Source organism: Thunnus maccoyii, chromosome 8, assembly GCF_910596095.1.
Source record: "Thunnus maccoyii chromosome 8, fThuMac1.1, whole genome shotgun sequence".
Taxonomy (NCBI): domain Eukaryota; kingdom Metazoa; phylum Chordata; class Actinopteri; order Scombriformes; family Scombridae; genus Thunnus; species Thunnus maccoyii.
Genome location: NC_056540.1, coordinates 264358 through 284063, shown reverse-complemented (window position 1 = coordinate 284063; position 19706 = coordinate 264358). Strand labels below are relative to the sequence as shown.

At 39.3% G+C, this 19706-nt stretch overlaps 1 protein-coding gene and 1 long non-coding RNA gene across 6 annotated transcripts in view; both read right to left on the bottom strand.

The window, feature by feature from the left end:
* Positions 1-19706, bottom strand: part of LOC121902038 (storkhead-box protein 2-like) — a 134126-nt gene that overhangs the window by 85500 nt on the left and 28920 nt on the right. The window lies entirely within an intron of this gene.
* On the bottom strand, positions 11231-13846 carry LOC121902043. The gene is made up of 3 exons (XR_006097444.1): positions 13438-13846; positions 13222-13343; positions 11231-12750 (listed from the first exon to the last, which is right to left on the bottom strand). It is a non-coding gene; the product is annotated as an uncharacterized LOC121902043 (long non-coding RNA).

The following is a 19706-nucleotide window of genomic DNA, read 5'->3' as shown; positions in this document are numbered from 1 at the left end:
GATAAACAACTGACAGTTTTAATTAACTGAAGGTTTTAAATTTCTCTTTTAATTTTTTCTAAAACATTGAACATAAATGAGATTTCTCTATCCAATTTGCATTCCTTTTTTTCATTCCATTAAACTTTTTAAACTTCAAATCTTTCGTCTTGTTTTATTTTGGTTGACTTCTAAATGACAGGTCAGTAAACCAGGAGAGAGGATAGTGCAGGGATATATGACCAAAAGGAGGGAATTAACTTTGCATGGAATAAACAGTGACAGCCTTTGTGGCAAAGATAACTTGTAATAGTGCCAGGATTTCAGTGTACTATAACAAGAGAGATTGCCCAAAACAATGATGATTACAGAACTAAAGTGACAGTCTTAAATTTTAAAATGATTCAATTGAGACAGAGATGCTCTGAAAATAACGTGTGTTCCATGAACACTGATATAATCCTAACCCAGAGAAGGTGGTTGTTTAACAAGACAACAACTCCCATGATCCCATGCTACTTCACAAACTCCATATTGCAAATTACATATTGTGCATTTAACTAACTACTAACTGAACTAGTACGAACAGAAAGGTTGAGATAATGTCATTCAAAGGAGCCTATTCAGTTACTGCAGATTGTGATTTTGTATTAATCAAGTCTCTCTCAAAGTCTGTCTCCTAGGTGGAAAGGACCATTCCAGGTGCTGTTGACAGCAGTAGCAGCTGTAATGGGCAGGGAGAGAGCCATGTGGGTCCATGCAATGCAAGCCACTGCTAGCGGGTGCTAGAACCAGAAAAGGGATTTCCACACACCAAAACAAACCGTTGCTGAGTAGTTTCAATTGGCCAAGCTTGAGCCTTGGTGAGACTCCACAGTCCCCAAAATTCCCCAGAGGACCGATGAGCACCAAAGTGCTTAGCAGGAAACCAGTGATTATCTCAATATCCCCAGGGCATAGTAGATATTGACTACATTCACCACATTATTACTTTATTCATTCTTAATTGTTATATTATCTAATGTGGACTCTTGAACATTAGATCTCTGTCATCTAAAGCCATATTAGTAAACGATTTAATCTCAGATCATTATTGATTTATTTTGTCTTACTGAAACCTGGCTGTGTCATGAAGAATATGTTAGCCTAAATGAATCCACTCCCCCCAGTCATATTAATACTCACATCCCGTGAGACACTGGCCGAGGAGGTGGAGTTGCAGCCTTTTTCAACTCAAGCCTAATCATCAACCCTAGACCTAAATTTAATTATAACTCATACGAAAGCCTTGTTCTTAATATCTCTCACCCAACCTGGAAAACTTTACAGCCAGTTCTATTTGTTATAGTGTACCATCCTCCTGGCCCGTACTCTGAATTCCTATCTGAATTCTCAGAGTTTTTATCAAACTTAGTCCTTAGTACAGATAAAGTAATTTTAGTAGGTGATTTTAATATTCATATGGACGTCGATAATGACAGTCTAAGCACTGCGTTTATCTCAGTATTAGACTCAATTGGCTTCTGTAAATAATGTGTGTGTAAATAATCCCACTCACTGTCTTAACCACACCCTCGACCTTGTTAATTTATGGGATTGAAATTGAAGATTTAATATTTTTTCCACAAAACCCTATTTTATCAGATCATTACTTAATAACTTTTGAATTCCTATTACTGGATTACACACCATTAGACAAAAATGTCTTCACTAGATGTCTATCTGATAGTGCTGTAGCTAAATTTAAGGAGGTAATTCCATCAGTACTAAATTCAATGCCGTGTCTCATACTACAGAGGACTCTTATGTTAACTTTAGTCCCTCCCAAATTGATAATCTTGTTGATAGTGCTGCAGGCTCATTACCAATAACACTCGACTCCATCGTCCCCTTAAAAAGGAAGATAATAAAACATAAAAGGTTAGTTCCATGGTATAACTCCCAAACCGGCAAATTAGAGCAAATACCACGAAAATTTGAAAGGATTTGGCGTTCCACGAAGGTGGAAGAATCTCACTTAGTCTGGCATATAGTCAGATACAGTCAGATAGTCTTAAAACATATAGGAAGGCCCTCTGTAATGCCAGAGCTGCCCATTACTCAGCATTAATCAAAGAGAATGAAAACAGCCCTAGGTTCCTTTTCAGCGCTTTGGCCAGGCTGACAAAGAGTCATAACTCTATTGATCCATGTATTCCTATAGCTCTCAGTAGTAATGACTTTATGACCTTCTTTAATGATAAAATTCTAACTATTAGAGGCAAAATTCACCACCTCCTGCCCTAAACAGGCACTGATTTCTCCGAAAACACATGCACCTTAGAAACAGCTGTAAATCCTGACATATATTTAGGGCCTGAAGACCCTAGTGTATTTCGTGCGTTTGTTTCTTTCTTCTTCTTCTTCTTTCTTTATTATTACACCACTTCAACCAAATTTGGCACGCACATCAGGTCTGGCGAAAAATTCGATAAAATGTAAAAATTATCCCCCAAAGTGCCAAAATGTGCTCTATAGTGCCACCTATGTATCTAATATGGCTGCCATTGCCCGTAGGCATGCCATAGAGAGATTGAACCAAAACTCAATTATTCATCTCATCAAGACCTACAAATCATATGCTGACACCCCTGACCTAAATCCAACAGGAAGTCCGCAATATGCCCATCAAAGTACGACTTTGCGCCAATTTTGGACCCCCAAGAAACGCTATCTCTTCCTAGGGCGTTAATGGTATTGGCTTCAAACTTGAATACATGACTTATGACACTGTGCTGAACAAAAGTTGTTAAAAACTTTGTAATAACTGTATATGTTGTAATTGTATATGCTTCCTTTAGGTAATATCATTAGGAAACACTCCATAAATTTTCATTGTTATACAGATGATACCCAATTATATTTATTAATGAAGCCAGATGAAACCAATCAGTTAAACAAACTCCAAGCATGCCTTAAGGACATAAAGACTTGGGTGACCTGCAATTTTCTACTACTAAACTCAGATAAAACTGAGGTTCTTGTGCTTGGCCATAAACACCTTAGAAACACATTATCTAATGATATAGCTACTCTGGATGGCATTACCCTGGCGAAATCTGGGAGTTATCTTTGATCAGGATATGTCCATTAATTCCCACAAAAATTCCAAATTTTTTCACTTACGTAATATCGCAAAAATCAGGCACATCCTGTCCCAAAAAGATGCAGAAAAACGAGTCCACACATTTGTTACTTTTAGGCTGGATTATTGCAATTCCTTATTATCAGGCTGCCCTAACAAGTCTCTAAAGACTCTCCACCTGGTCCAGAATGCAGCTGCATGTGTACTAACAAAAACTAGAAAAAGAGATCACATTTCTCCCATTTTAGCTTCACTGCATTGGCTTCCTGTAAAATTTAGAATAGAATTTAAAATCTTTCTCCTAACTTACAAAGCCCTTAATGGTCAGGCACCATCATATCTTGAACACCTCATAGTACCGTATTATCCTACTAGAGCACTGCGCTCCCAGAATGCAGGCTTACTGGTGGTTCCTACAGTCTTTAAAAGTAAAATGGAGGCAGAACCTTCAGCTGTCAGGCTCCTCTCTTGTGGAACCATCTTCCAGATTCGGTCCGGGGTGCAGACACCCTCTCTTTGTTTAAGAGTAGGCTTAAAACTTTTCTTTTTGATAAAGCTTATAGTGAGGGCCGACCAGGCTCACCTTGGATCAGCCCTTAGTTATGCTGCTATAGGCCTAGACTGCTGGGGGACTTCCCATGATGCACTGAGCTCCTCCCTACTCCTCCTCCCAATCTGTATGCATTCATGTAACATCAATGCATGTCACTAACTTGGCTTCTTCCCCGGAGTTTTTTGTGCTTTCTCATCTCGCAGGAAATCCGGGGTTGCAGGCCTAGCCTTTGCGGTCCTTCACAGTCCTGTTGGCATCCTTCCCTGGCTATTGCTACTGCTATTGCTGCTGTTATAGTTATTGTTATGATTGTTGTTATTCTGTCCCTCTCCTCCCCCTCCCCCTCCCCCTTTCCCTCTTTCTTTCTCTCTCTCAACCCAACTGGTCAAAGCAGATGGCTGCCCACAAAGAGCCGGGTTCTGCTTGAGGTTTCTACTCATTAAAGGGGAGTTTATCCTTACCGCTGTCGCCAAGTGCTTGCTCATGGGAGATTTGTTGGGTCTCTGTAAATTAAAGAGTACGGTCTTTATCTGCTCTATGTGAAAAGTGCCCTGAGATGACTTTTGTTGTGATTTGGCACTATATAAATAAAAATTGATTGATTTATTTATTGATTGATCTATTCATATAATGAGTATTTCCCAGGCCAACGAGAACCCCGAGGTCAAAAAGATATTTTTTTCTAATGCCAAAAATAACACCAAATATCCATTCATTCGAGTCAACCTCTGTGTCATTGCTTGAGAAACTCTTGGTAGTGTAGCTCCTTTTAACGAATAGGGCAGTGTGTAATGTGTGTGCGAAGCCAGTGTGAGAGAGCAAGCAGCAGAAAAGTGACGGTGAATGCAAGTGGTGGAGAGGAAAAGGTTAGCAGTAAGTTGTCGATATGGCAGTGAATGTATCGGTTAATAAATGCTGCAGCTTCTCAGGACAAAGAAAAGGGGGTTAGCTCCAAAGTTAACAACAATTGGTTTGCCTAACCTGACGACGCTAAATAGAGAAGCAGAGAATGGAGAAATGTGTGGCTGCTGAGTCTCTCAAGAGTTTTGCTCTACGCATCCTTCAGGTTTGCTGTGGTATTTCACTGGGTCGACACTGGCCCTTTGAATTGTAACTGCTATCTCCTTGGTCGATCAAGTTTGTGTTTGTCAATAAATCTAGACATAAGACATCCATATCTCCTGGAGTTTTCTGAATCGATGAGCTCAAGATTTCTATAACACTATCTCTCACCTGTTTGAAGTCTGCCACAAAAGTTGTGAGTGGCCATTCTCCCTGCTTGAATTAGAGTGATATTGTGTCTCTTTCATTGGCTGCCTCCAAAACCTCCTCCTGTCCATCAGAGAGCCGGACCTGGACCCACAGTTCCAAACCAAATCCCAGAACAAGCATCACCAGTGCACAGAGACAGGTCAGTATCCAACGTGAAGCCACAGTTATGCATAAAGATCTATCATTGTTTTTGATTTCTGGGACTTCCTGACATTCCTGACTTTTTTTTCCTCCTTCTGCAATTCATGCAGTCCAGTCACTTCCTATCCATCGGTATCTAACTGCTCGCCCAGCCTCCAGATTTTCTGTCGTCTGCCTAGCCTTATAGAAGACTCCGGTCATGTACAACGAGTGCATGGGCAGAGTGCGCGCTGATAGGCAGGTAGGTAGGTAGACAGTGGGAGTAGAGCTGAATCCTAATGGTGTATTTGGAAAAGCACAAATAACAAGTTTTTAACAAATATTTATTTCATACAAATATTTTAAAAATTAATTGTTTTTGGGAAGAAAAAAAAACATGTCAAGTAACAGCAAGCATATCGGGACTTGTATAGTAACAAGGTTACATCACTGTCTCTGTCTCTCCTCTGCTCCGCTCTGCTGTCTATCTCTGTGTCATGGATATATAAACAACTGCAGGTCTGTATGTCTGGTGGAGCTGAGCTATGGCTGAGTAGTCAGCGCAGTTGTGGTCTGTGTAACTGGGGCTCAAGACCTGGAGTGGGAACCCTCCTTTGCAAAATAGTTTATTGAAGAACATTTATTTTAACACTTTAATCTACTAAAATTAGAAGTGTAATAAAAATAAAAAAAGGATTGTTATGCCTATTTCCACTTTTATTCGAATACAAATACAAATATTTTTGCTGCCTCAACAAATACTGACAAATACAAATACTGGGCTCTATGCACATCCCTAGTAGACTGGCAGGTCGGCCATCCAATCATTTCATGCAGGCCAAATGAAATGATCAGACGGCCTTATAACAGGCCTGCAACAGCCACAGGTATTTTTTCCCTTCTATTGACAGAGCATTGATTTATTGACTGCTGTCTAAAATTCTAAAGAGAATTTTATTTCAATTAATCTGATGATTATTTTTCCTAAATAATTGTGTTGTCCATATAATATCAGAAAATAGTGAAAATGCTTGTTTTAACTGCTCACAGCCCAAGTCATGTTTTATTTGACCAACAGTCCAAGCCACAAAGATATTCAGATTACTATCATGTATGACAAAATAAAGTATCAAATTCACACATTTGGGAAGCAAATGTTTGGCATTTATACTAAAAAAAATTACTAAAACCATTAATCAATTGTTGCAAATTTTCTGTCTATTGACAAATCTATGAATTGACTAATTGTAGCAGCTCTACCCTAGTGTGTGTGTGTGAAGAAAATACACAAACTATGTAGACCATTTTCAATTTGAAAAATATGATTGTAATTTTGTTCTAGTGTACCATATTTCCTCAAATAGTGGCCGGGACCTTTATTTACCTCACCTGCAGAGGGTACCAGGCCTTAATTGGAAACGGACTTATATTAGAGAGAAGCCTTTATTTCTAATTCCCCTGTTTGATGAGTATATTTGCTCATATTTTAGTACAAAGCATCCTTGTTTTCTGATCTACTTGTGTTTGCTGCTAAATTTTTGTTACTGCATTACTGGTAATCCACTTACTCCAAAACACACAACAATAATTCTAGTACTTAGACTTAGTTCCATCCGGCATGTTTTGGCAGCACATCACTTATCTGTAGCATGTGGGTAGCATGCTAATGGATGTATGCTCGCCGGCTTAGCTAAGTTGCCCTGGTTACCCGTGCTCATATAGTGTCACTGTCATCATTATTATTGAAATATGAAATATGTACTCAAAGAACTGGAGTTACATCCAGGTAACTGCTATTTATGCTTAACTGGCATGCACATTATATGACAGACACCAGAGTTTATCTACCCTTGTTTTTACCCTGGCCTATTTTTGGGGCCAGCCTTTATATGTTTGTGTTGACCACACCCCCGGCCATTATTGAAGACCTGGCTTTTAATTGACTACGATTTTTTATTTGAGGAAATACGGTATATCAACATGAAAAGGCAATAAAAGTGACACAACACTAGTAACAGCGACAAATTACAGACAGAAAGCTGCCTTCGACTAAGGCAGCTTTCCGTCTGCCCACCATCAGTGGGGAAGTACAGTTAGTCCATCTAGTGGACTCACAAGGTTACTGCATTGAACATGATTTAATAGTGCTAACTGCTCACATTTTTTCCCAGCTTTTCTTTTTAGCTGGTTGAATAAAGCAAGAGCAGAAGGGAACCAATTTACAGTTAGTTTGTTGTGATTGTTGATGCAGCTCATATGTTTTTGCTTTGGTAACATGGAAAATCCTGTCCTGTCAGCACATAGCTTTGAATTTCAACACACAAAGTAATTAAAAGGATACAAAAATGAAAGAGTCACACAAACAAAAGAGGAGACAGAAAGGGAGATACAGGTAGGGTAGGGCACAGGAAACTCCATGCCTGCAGGCACACACAGCTGGCACCCCAACACACACACACACACACACACACACACACACACACACACACACACACACACACACACACACACACACAGTTATATGTGAGTAGTAAAAGTAATTTTCCTCCTGATGAAAGGCTCAGCTCAGTTTCTTTCAAAACTCACTTCATCTGTCTGTACACGAAAAAATGAGTGTGCGTTTGGGTATGTGCATTTGCATGTGTGTCTATGGCGACAGCGAAAGGGGTGTAATAACCACATAGTTGTTGTACCTTGACTTTCTGACTAATGGCAGCTTTGCAGACATTGCTGCTGCACTGCTCACTGTAGCACACAGAGCTGCTGAAATGCCCCTGAGCCAAACACAGACACCCAACAGACATTAGGCTTTTATTAATGCTGCTGAGGAGAGCTGTATAGGCCCGGGGAGAAGACAACCACAAAAAAAAGCGAAGTATGATGACATTCTTTATTTTTCTTATTGTCAACAAATCCCATGTGCAGAAAACACCAAAAATAAATGTTTCCTATTAACAAGTATTGTGTGTGTATCAAAGCCTGATATATCTCGTCTTTCGGCGCCATGGACCTCCATTGTTGTCAAAAAACTATTAAAAATATATCAATGAGCCTCACTGGTGAACTGAGTGACACCTTTCTTCATTACCACGAACAAACACTGTAGTTTATTCTCACTCAATACACCAAAACACCAAAAGTATTAATCTACTACTGAAAACAGTTCCCAACAAATGCAATATTTCCTTCTGCTTGAATAAAGTTTGCTAAAAACTACAGCGACCAGCTGTTCTGGGAAATTACATCTACAGTAGGAACCAATGGGCTTGGAGCTGAGAGCCACAGAGAGCAGGGAAGTCAGAATGTATTAAGAGATAGATTAATGCATTGTCAGGTATGGACTTTTCATGGGATTTGCTGACAATAACATACAGCCTAGAATAAACTATAGAATACTGCCAGCCTTATCCTTTAATGCCAAATAACATCCACATTCACTAGGCTACCATCATCTGTCGAAGGAAGTGATTGCCATCCATGCTTTCACTGTTAGTGAAACTAGGTTTACTTCAAATATGCCACAGTATCAATGGCAGCATCACTATAGCGCATAGCAAAAAAATCTTGTACAGAGCCCCTAAGGGGACATGGGGGAGAAAAAAACAGATGAGTGAAAAAAAAGATAAATACTTTTGCATTCCCATTAGAAACTTTTGCATTCTCCTGAGAAATATTTTGAGTGAAAAAATGTACTTCCAGTCAAAACCCAAGAAAGAAGAGAGCGAATGGTGTTAACACCCACCTGGAACCACTATCAAAGTATCATCATTCGTAACATTACAGAAGTAATTTATGGTAAGTTTTTCAATATATTAACATTAGTTCACTAACATAACATTACAGCTTTGGTAACTTTACTCTTACCACTAACATTACCCTTTTCAAAGTCTGTGTTTGTGTTATTAGCAACTTTTGTGAGCTTATGTTAGTATGCTAACATTTGTGTATGTATCTTTAGCTTTAACATTATTTATACTAAAACATTAGCTAAGTGATTGTTAACTATACTAATATTATATTCTTCCTGATCCCAAGGTCTACAGAAAAACTTCCTGGTACAGTGACTGACTGGGGACCACTAAGTTAATAGAAACCCTTGATCTGGGCCTAAAATGACATATAACATTAATGTTACAACATTTATTTATAGCATGGCGAGGTTGGTGCCAATGGATGCCTTAAATCGTCTAGTTTCATATGATATTGAAATTATGCTAGTATTTCATCATGTAATTTTAAGCTCGGCTAGCTGTTTTGTCACTACTCTAATAGTCAAATACAAGAAATAGATGTGAACACTGCCTCATAAGCAACTTTATAAAGCATTTTGCAAGAGTAGGGTCTATTAAATACCACATGTAAAATAAAGTTATAAAAACTTTTAACTTTTTTATTTTGTATTTATTTTTTAGACAAGCTTTTAAGATCAACTGCAGTAGACCTATATCTGGACACCCTGCAAAACCAGAGGCTGACATGGTTCACTGACATCTCCAAGAATGCACTGCAACCTACCTTCAAAGACAGGATGACCAACTCATGGACAGTCAAATGTTTAATTAAACAAATGGAGAGAATCAGCCTTGTTTCTGCTATCATGTAGACTGTCTGGGCAGGGTTCAACATACACAAAAAGTTACTCTTTGGCCACCAGATATCCCATGTAGGTGGCCCCCTGTGGCCACAAAGTTTTATCCCCATACTGCGAGCCTTCGCCAACACAACTGGGAATCCACAGGAAGTGAGATGTGAGCGAGCGCAGTAACCGTCCAGTCCACACTGACTCCAACCTGCATTTAAGGTCTCTGTCCACAGAACTGGCCATCTGCCAGCAGCAGCTGCTGACCAGGAGCCAGCTAACCTGCCTTCACCAGACTGACTGACAGCAGAAATTTACTGAACCAAAATAGTTTCCATGTCAACTGCATGGGAAGAAATCAACAATGTTTGTACTTATTGATTCATTGACTTTATTTCCCTGCCCATTGTAGTGAGGGAATCTGCATGTAGTGAAACAGGCAAGCTCACAGGCAGACAGGGAGCCTTGATCAACCAATGCCCTAGTAAGATAATACTAGTTCAAAACGCATATACAGCAGGATATTTGTGATTTAAACAGCTGTGCAGATTATACTTCACATTTGACAACCTTCTAAACAGCTGCCATCTCACTTTAATACAAGGGGAGACACATAATGTGTGCCCTCCATAGGGCTTTTAGGCAGATAGAAAGAAAGATGTGACACCCCACTCCCCTTACTGGTGGCGCTGTGGCACTGCATTAGACAACTGCATCAGAAATTTCATCAAACAAAAGCTGCAAGTCTCAGTCTAAAAAGCAAAATATTATCAGCAGAAGCTGTTTGTTTGTTGTTTGTTTGTATGTTTAAAAACACACATTCTGCACTATTTCTAGGTCAGCAAATTTATGGCATTGACCAACTTAACTCATTTGTATAAATTTCCTTGAGTTGCGTCCCTTCCATTGAAGCATGCGTTCAGATGACACTTATCAGAGGCTCATTCAAGTGACTCAACTTTCAGCCAGTGTTCACCTTTTATAACTATGGCTTAAAAATATGAATACAAATAAATATAATTTCTTTTAAACTTTTTCTTTGTCAACTTTTATTTATATGGCATATTCAATTATTTTCATTTATTGAAGTGTCACAGAGGAAGGCTTTGTTAAGTTGAGTTAAATTTTCTTTTCTGTGTTGTTTTTACATGTTTACATTTGGGCAAACAAAAAAGTAAACATAGCACAAAAAGTAAGGAAATTCGTGTTTGGTAGATTATTTCTTTGTTGTAATAATGCTTCTTGGCAATAAATCATATACCGTTGGAAAGCCTGTTTATTTCCCTGTTAAATGGTGCCACATTTGTAAGGAACATGCATTTGTAGGATGAGCAGCAGATCTGAGTATGTGGGTTGCACCCATGAAAAATATGCCAAATCTTCTCTGCCAGTGGCAAACAGCTTATTCTGCCATTGACTCCTTTTTTAGATGATATTCACTATTCTGAGTGATATTAACATTATAGGATGAACAGTGAAGGTTTGAATTCGAGCACTGACCCTGTCACCAAGCTACTATCACAGTATGTATGCAAACAATCACAGGAAACTTCTCTTTAAATGCATAAAAGAGTTTATTAACATTAGCAATTAGCATATGGCACATGTAGATGTATGTGTGTGTGTGTGTGTGTGTGTGTGTGTGTGTGTGTGTAGGTGAGAGGAAGAGGAGAAGCAAGATGGCAGAGATAAACCACATAGGGTTACGTAACAAAAGTGTTCCTGTCAACAGGTTGACCGCGAGATTTGAACAGAGGCTGTGATTAAATGGCAGCTGCTAGTCAACAAGTGCCTCTGATCACCAAAATGGTGTCAGACAAAGCTGAGCATCTCTTTTGCTTAGCAACACATGTCCAACTGCAGAGTAGCGTGTGTGTACATGCAGGTGAGGTTAGTAGGGAAAAGAGGGTGAAAGCACCAAAGAATAAAAGATTTCAGCGATTGTGAGGAGAAAGTGGTGCTTGCTTTTATCTCCACAGAGACGTAGTGTGCGAACGTCCTTATTTACTGGCCGCGGTCTGACAACAAATAAAATGCAACCCATCGTCTCACACATGGTGGCAAGCTAACAGAAAGCAGTCCAATCAGTTGGACAAACACAAACCAGTTTAGCATGATAAACACTATAAAAACAAGCAGCAAACAACAATAATACTTTCACAGTATTCTCAGCAGGAACAACCAGACTCACAGTCCGTTAACTTCACAACAAAGCTGAAAATAACACACACTTTAGTAACCTATGTCTGCCCAGACATAAGCCTCTTGTGTCACTTAAGGGAGTGAGTAGAGTGTGTTTCAGTCCATCTTTCTGGTTGGGCTTGGTTCCTCGGGCTCCTCATGCTCTTCTAGGGGGTTTCACGGCAGCTGGTCCTTGGCGGAGCAAACAGCGAGTCGACTCACTTAAAGACAAGCAGGGCACAGGAGTTATCCTTTGTCTTTCTTTGGCAGTAAAGGTGAGAGTGCTGTGTTGCACAGCAGTCTACTTCTTAGGATCCAGTAATATGCTCAGTTGAACACATTAAAACTCTAGTCATCCAACAAGATTGTGTGGCCGACTTAGAGTTTAATGTATGTATATGGATACTTCCTCGTAGCCATGGAGACAGCTGGAAGCAGAAACTGCAGCTGAAAGCACAGTTTGGCGAGCATCTCAAGTGTTTATACTCTTGGTGATGTCATGGAAGGGAGGAAGAATCTGTGTGCATTTCCAGGGGGTCTCGTCCAACGGGAGCCGAGAGTTTGACTCTACCAGATATCACACCTATGTGTGGGTTGAGCGAAGCATAATGGGAGCTGAAGTCCGTTTGGACTCCTTTTGTTTGACTTGGTGCCTTTCTTTGTTATCAGGCTTTATGACTGCATGTAGGCCTGCCTTTGTATCATGTACCCAACAGCAGCTATGTTTGATGGTACAAACAGTGAAACACTGTTTAATATGTTATTGTTATATATTTCCAAATCATCTTTATAAGAGACATTGTTTATGCCAAAATACTTGATGTCTGAAAGTCAATTTTCTCTTGCTGTGACTTAGTTGGTATTTCCGTATTGTGGGACACTGCAGAGTTCAAAGTTATGTCAGGACACATATCCTTTGTTATGTTGGAAATGCCTCTCTACCTGCAAAGAAAACAGAAGTCACTTTTTAATCTCATACACTGAAGTGCTTAGCAGAGCTTTGTCCACATAAGTTTAGTTACCCTCTGGGTCACAATATTCCGGTAATTATTTTAACTATTGTAGAGTTAGGGTTAGGAATTCAATTCTTGGAGTTCAGAGCCAAGTCTAAAGGTGAAACTGGAAACTACAATAGTATGTGAAGTAGCCATCTTACAGGGTACATAGCCAGTTAACAGTGATCTCTCTTGTGCTGACAGAGAGATAGCATAAAATTGTATGACGTAACAGGGTCTTAAGCTCTTAAATAACTTTTCACCATTTTTGAATTATTAGCTAATACTAACTTGTAGACAGAAATTCAGAGGATTCCTTGTCACCAGAAGGTTTGGAGCAGTGATCCATCAATCTAACTGACAACATATTGTGACTGTAGCTTTTCTGATGTCTTTTGTGTTAGAACAACATGATTACCTGCTATTAAGGATACTAGTGTCTCTCACTGCCCTAGATCAGGGAATCTGCTCAGCTGAATATCTTCTACCAGTTGATGAGATGACAGCAGACAAACACTCGTCGGCTTCTTGTAGATCACTCTGAATACAACACAGAAAAAGCTTTAGTGATCAGTGCACTGAAGGTTTCAGGTCCATGATACGCACAGCTAAAGGGAAATCTAAAGTATCTCACCGCAGTAGGTATAAAGAGGTGAAGGTTTTATTATCAGCCTAAAAAGCAAAATTCATGTAACCATCTTCTTCCCAGTGTCATACAGCTGATCTGTTCATTGCCTGTAAAGTTGCAGTCAGTGAAGGTTAGTCTGATGCAGGTTGCTAAAATATATTTAAACATGCAGGTTGTAGTTTATCTTGGCATACATGTCACTAACATACTAACATGTTTCCTGCAGGGTCTAATGTTACAGTAATTGACATACACGTTTATTTTATCTATTCTGTCCCACCCCCTCCTCCCCTTCTTTCTTTCTCTCTCTCAACCCAACCAGTCAAGGCAGATGGCCGCCCACCAAGAGCCGGGTTCTGCGTAAGGTTTCTACCTCTTAAAGGTGAGTTTTTCCTTACCGCTGTCGCCAAGTGCTTGCTAATGGGGGAAATGTTGGGTCTCTGTAAATTAAAGAGTACAGTTTACACCTGCTCTATGTGAAAAGTTCCCTCAGATGACTTTTTGTTGTGATTTGGCGCTATATAAATAAAAATTGATTGATTGATTGATTGATTTACAGACAGGCTAGATGCTAATGCTAGCTAACTCCTAACAGTAAAATACAGATGAGAATCAAGCACATCCACTGTAATAATATAAGAAACAGACATAATTTGATAGCCTCCTGGCACCACGTTATGGCCTTCTGAAGCACTGATGAGATGCCGATCTGTTCTTTTAGACTCATCTACTGGGCAAATTCAAGCTACAGCCACTCACACAGCTGCATGTAAGGAAGGCAGGGACAAAGCTAATAAACACCAACAGAAATTTCCCATCCAGTGGAAACATGATGGAATTAAATGAGCACCAATGGAAATGATATTCGATTTAAATGTCATCTGAGAAGTTATTGGGTGATACTTCCTTTATTAAATCACACCCATGTTTGCAATGCTAGCTATTAACAGACTGTTAATACCTTGTCCCTTTTCATGTCATGTTCAGGTTATTTTCTTTTCTGAAACTTCTTTCGACCATAGTAACTGTTGAAGATCCTCCATGGAATTCTAGAATAAACATTATAATGTTAACGTTATATTAGGCCCAGATCAAGGATTTCCAGGGTTTCCCCTATATTCACTCTGCATGGCCGCTGCAAAATTATGAGCGCTGCTGCTAAAATTTCACACGATCATTAACATCAATGAGAAGTAAGTTGTCAATATGGCAGTAAATGTACAGTACAGGCCACAGTGTATCAGTTAATAAATGCTGCAGCTTCTCAAGACCAAGAAAAGACCGTCCATTGAAGGGGGTTAGCCCCAACATTAGCAAAAATGCGTTTGCCTAACCTGACCAGGCTCACTTAAGGTGGACTGACAGTCTCACTACACTAATACTAATATACTAACTATTAGTATAGTTAACAATCACTTAGCTAGCGTTTTAGTATAAGTAACATTAAAGCTAATGATACAGACACAAATTTTTGCATACAAACGTAAGCTAGTTAGCATTGCTCAGCAAGTATTGTAGGACTTACCATAAATTACTTCTGTAATGTTACGATTGATGATACTTTGATAGACGCTCCAGGTAAATGTTAACACCAGTTCACTCTCTTCTTCCCTTGTGTTTTGACCAGATTTTTTCAACTCAAAATATTTCTCGGGAGAACACAAAAGCTTCTCAGAGGAACGCAAAAGTTTCTCGGGGAACGCAAATGTATTTATATTTTTTTTTCTCTCCCATATCCCCTTAAAAACAACAAATAGTCAAGAAGCATTTAAGTCAAGGTTAAACATCTTTACATCAAACAGGGGGTTTCAAGTTCCTGCCATGCACCACAGAGACCACAGATCAATCATGAATTGTTGTAGGTAGTTCCCAAATTCACAATACATAAATCAGAGATTTGTATAATTTGAATGCCTGCCTATGTGGTCATGAGAGTTGCACCCTAAAAGCTGCTGGGTCAAGGTATAAGCCCTAGAGTAGGGAGAGTAATGCAGGGTGACTACGTGACAGGCTGTAAACTTTTACAGATTCTTGTTTTTAAATGATCTAAATACAAAACTGTGATGGAAACAGAGAGGGATGATGAAACAGAGGACAGCAAGATGCAGAGCGACTGTGTTTCCTTTGATAGCCTTTATTGTTGAGCCCTAGCATGTGCACAGGATATGTCATGCTCATCTGGGTAACACAGTTCCAGACATTCTCATCAGACAAACCAGTGGATGGACAAATGCTATGACCACATAATCTCAATTCTGTAGCACAAGTAAAATATCAGATATACATATTATCTCCTGTATGTAAGTTTGTGTCTGTGTGGTGCAACTCAATTCTTTCACCATAATACGTGTGTGTGTGTGTGTGTGTGTGTGTGTGTGTGTGTGTGTGTGTGTGTGTGTAAATGCCTGTGGTGGTGGAGAAAATGAGACCTTTATTCATGGCACTCCTGCCTTTCTTCTCTTTAATCAGAGCAGAAAACCCCAACACACACACAAACATACACACATACATACATACACTTACTTTACTATCCTCTAACAACTCCTCTACTTCTAACAATTACAAAGTATATACGGGTGGTTGACGTGATGCTCCATTGCTTGTTGATCTGCTTTTATTAACAACCTGATTTTCAAAAACAAATCCATCTGTAATTCATGAGCTTTATAATTCAAGTATTCTAATATTTTAACATGACCATTGTGCATTGGTGTGACTGTCCGGGGTAACATTGCTGATCTTCAAACTACTGTAATTAAATAAAAAAATAAGACCAAATACATTAAATTACTTTTATACATACAATAACAATGTTTACTTTATGATACTATAGGTTGTAAGTCTTCATGTCTCCACGCCAAATGATTATGATGCATTACATTTTGTCTGCAAAACTGATGTCCACCTGGTGTGACACCGTTCTGTGAGTACAGAACAGGTATTAATTTGGGCACCCCATTAGTGAGAAGGGTCCTTCTTCATCCAGGAAGTACAGAAAGCATCACTGGAGCACATGGACTGAACATAAGGTGAGTTTTGGCTCAGATATTTATCAGAATATTGTTATTTTCATGCACTGTTAGAAATGGGACCAATTAATTAGTCCTTTGGTGTGATGTAATTAAAGCATGTTGAAAATTTCATACATTTATATTATTTGACTTCTTAAAATAATGGAAACCTTACACTGTAATGTTGGACTGAAGAGTCTCCGAAATACAGCTAGGCCAAAAAACTGACCATGTGACTGAAAATGTCCACTTGTGTGACAGTACTGTCCCATAGTGTGACATGAAATCAGTGTCACACTGGTGGAAATGGCCATCACACCAGTGGACATGGCTATAAATAAGGCCTAGATAAATATATTTTTGAATTAAATAGACTATTTCTATAATAGCAAATTGTCCACTGGAGTGTTTTTTGTACAAGTTTGGTACGACAAGTTTTTTTTTCAAGTTTTGCATTTTCCTCCCTTTCTCTCAGCATTGGAGTACACCACAAATAAAACATTCCTACTATGTTTCATTTAGTTTGAGATCCAGGCAGAAGGTCTGAGAGCCAGGCAGATAATGACGAGTAAGCACAGGACCAGAAAGTACAGGGAGAGGTTTAATGCAGATCCTAGGAGGAGAGAGGAAGTCTTGAGAAAGAGACGCATAAAGTTAATTTAACATGTAACTAAGAATGATATAAGCATTACAACATAATTTCATTACATGATCAGAAATGCTTGCTTATTTCATAGTAATTAAGGATTTGTACATTTTTCTGCAGATATCAGGAGAAAAAAGCACTTGGACAAATTGTTACCTTCAGTGTGAAGTCTGTGTCATCAGCAACAAGAAAGAAGCTACGAGAAAAATGGAAAAAGTCAAAAAGGAGATGTCGGGCAAGGCCAGTAAGGCTACACTTGAACTAACTCCAGTCACCTCAGGCTCATGACCAACCTTCTGATCATGAAGAGGTCAATAAGGGCCCAGTACCTGTTTTATGCAGCACACCAACACATTCATCCAAAGATGTACAACCACTCAAACCCAAGGGAGTGAAAAAAAAGAACAAAAAAAAAAAAAAATCAGCTGTCAAAAAACAGCTGAAGAAGCTAATGATCCAAAACAAGAAGTTAATTAAACAACTTAAAACAGAAAAATGAAAAGCTGAGAAGTTTAGAAGACAGAATCAACACCTCATCCAAAGACGGAACATCTGTGAGAAAAATCCATCACTAACAACATAGTCCAAAAGAAACTACACTGCTCAACAAAGAAAAAAACAAGTCGAGTCCTTGTTGAAATGAGATTAGACCAGCAGGCTTATGCCTGGAAAAAAGACACTATTGGTAGGAAAGAAAAAATGCAGAGGAGAGTACTAGTAAAATCTTTAGTTGACTTGCACAAAGAGTACAACCAGACATATGAAGCACAACATGCAATGTCTTACAGACAGTTTGTATGCTATATGTAAGCCATTCTTTGTCACAGAGGCCAAATCAAATGATCGCAATACATGCGTCTACTACAAACATGAGAACATGCAGCTCCTTATTGACGGCTTGTCACAGAGGGGTATACTACCTTCAAAAAGCTTATCATCTCTCCTCTCTAGCATAAGATGTAGTACTGAAGACATAAAATGCATGAACTGAACATGCACTGAGTGCTCCTTTGGTGAAATCCAGTTTGTAGCATATAATCCAGATGATTGAGCCAGATGGGAACACTGGACAAAGGAAGACGTGGTAGTTGGGGACAGAACATACAAAAACTGGTTGAAGAAAAGAGAAACTTGTAAAGTGGGACAACTTGTTGAGGAATTCCTTAGAGAGCTGGAGGCCATTGCCATCCACCATTTCAACTGGCTTCACCAGACCCAGAAATTCAGGCATCTGAAAGAGAACCTGAAAGACAATGAAATAGTTCTGCTTGTTGACTTATCTGAAAATTATGCCTGTAAATTGAACGCAGAGATTTAGTCATTTCATTTTGGAGGAATCCGGCAGCAGGCATCCAGCCATACAGTAGTGGCTTACACATCAACAGGGTCACGGTGTGGTCACAATCTCTGACTCTCTCAGCCACAATAAACGTGTTGTGTGGGCCCATATCAAACCTGTTGTATATGAAATGATGCAAATCTCTGCCCACAAGATTGACACTCTTCATGTGTTGAGTGATGGTCCGGTCATGCAATATCAAAATAAGGCAAACTGTTACCTCCTAAGCAGTGTACCCTATACTTGGGGGCTCAAGCACATCACTTGGAATTACTCAGAGAGAGCCCATAGTAAGGGTGCACCTAATGGAGTTGGAGGAGCGGTGAAATGGATGGCAAACTACCATGTCCATGGGGGCAAAGACCTACAAAGTCCAAAGGACTTGTATGAATTCCTGATCAATAGTAATGCCTTCAATGAAATGCTGCCACCATCCGTTCCAAAAGTCCCTGGGATTCTTCGTACTCGCCACATACTCTCTCACCCTCCAGCAGAGATTTACGACAGGGATCTTAGCTGCTTCTGCCGCTACCCAGAGATGTGAGTGCTTCACACCAACTAAAATGAGGCTCAACAATGCAAATTCTGATCAGCTGCATCCCAAGAGAATCCAGGAGACCTACCCTGATAGTCCCAGTACTGATGAAGACAACAGTGAAGAGCATTCCAAGAGAATCCAGGATACCTACCCTGATAGTCCCAGTACTGATGAAGACAACGACAGTGAAGAGTACGCTGTGGGAAAATTTGTCATAGTCAACTATGACAACAGGCAATTTCTTGGTCAGATCACCAAACTACATGCTGATAACATTGAAGTCAACTGAATGGTTCAACATGGACAGAGAAATGTATTCAAGTGGCCTGATAAGCCAGACTGTACTTTCTACCACAGAGACCAAATCGTCAGCGTCATCTCTGAGCCAGAGCCCCACCAGTGTGCTGCACAGCTCACTAAATATGACCATCTACTATTCAGTGAGGTCTGAAAGGATGTAGAAACATGATGCAAGTCCCAAGCACCACAGGCTATAAGCTGGATGTGGACATTGTTGTATTACTTGAGTTGTAGGCCTACTACAGATGTTTTACTGAATTTTACTGAAAAATTAAATTGTTTGAGTTCATGTCTCTACTGAATGTATTTTATAAATTAGTTTTCTCAATGAATTTCATCAATTTTATTGATGAATTTAACTTGTTCAGGTTTCAATCTATCCATTGTTCTTCACAATGCAATTCCCAATAAATGTTCAGAATAAATTATATTTTTATGATG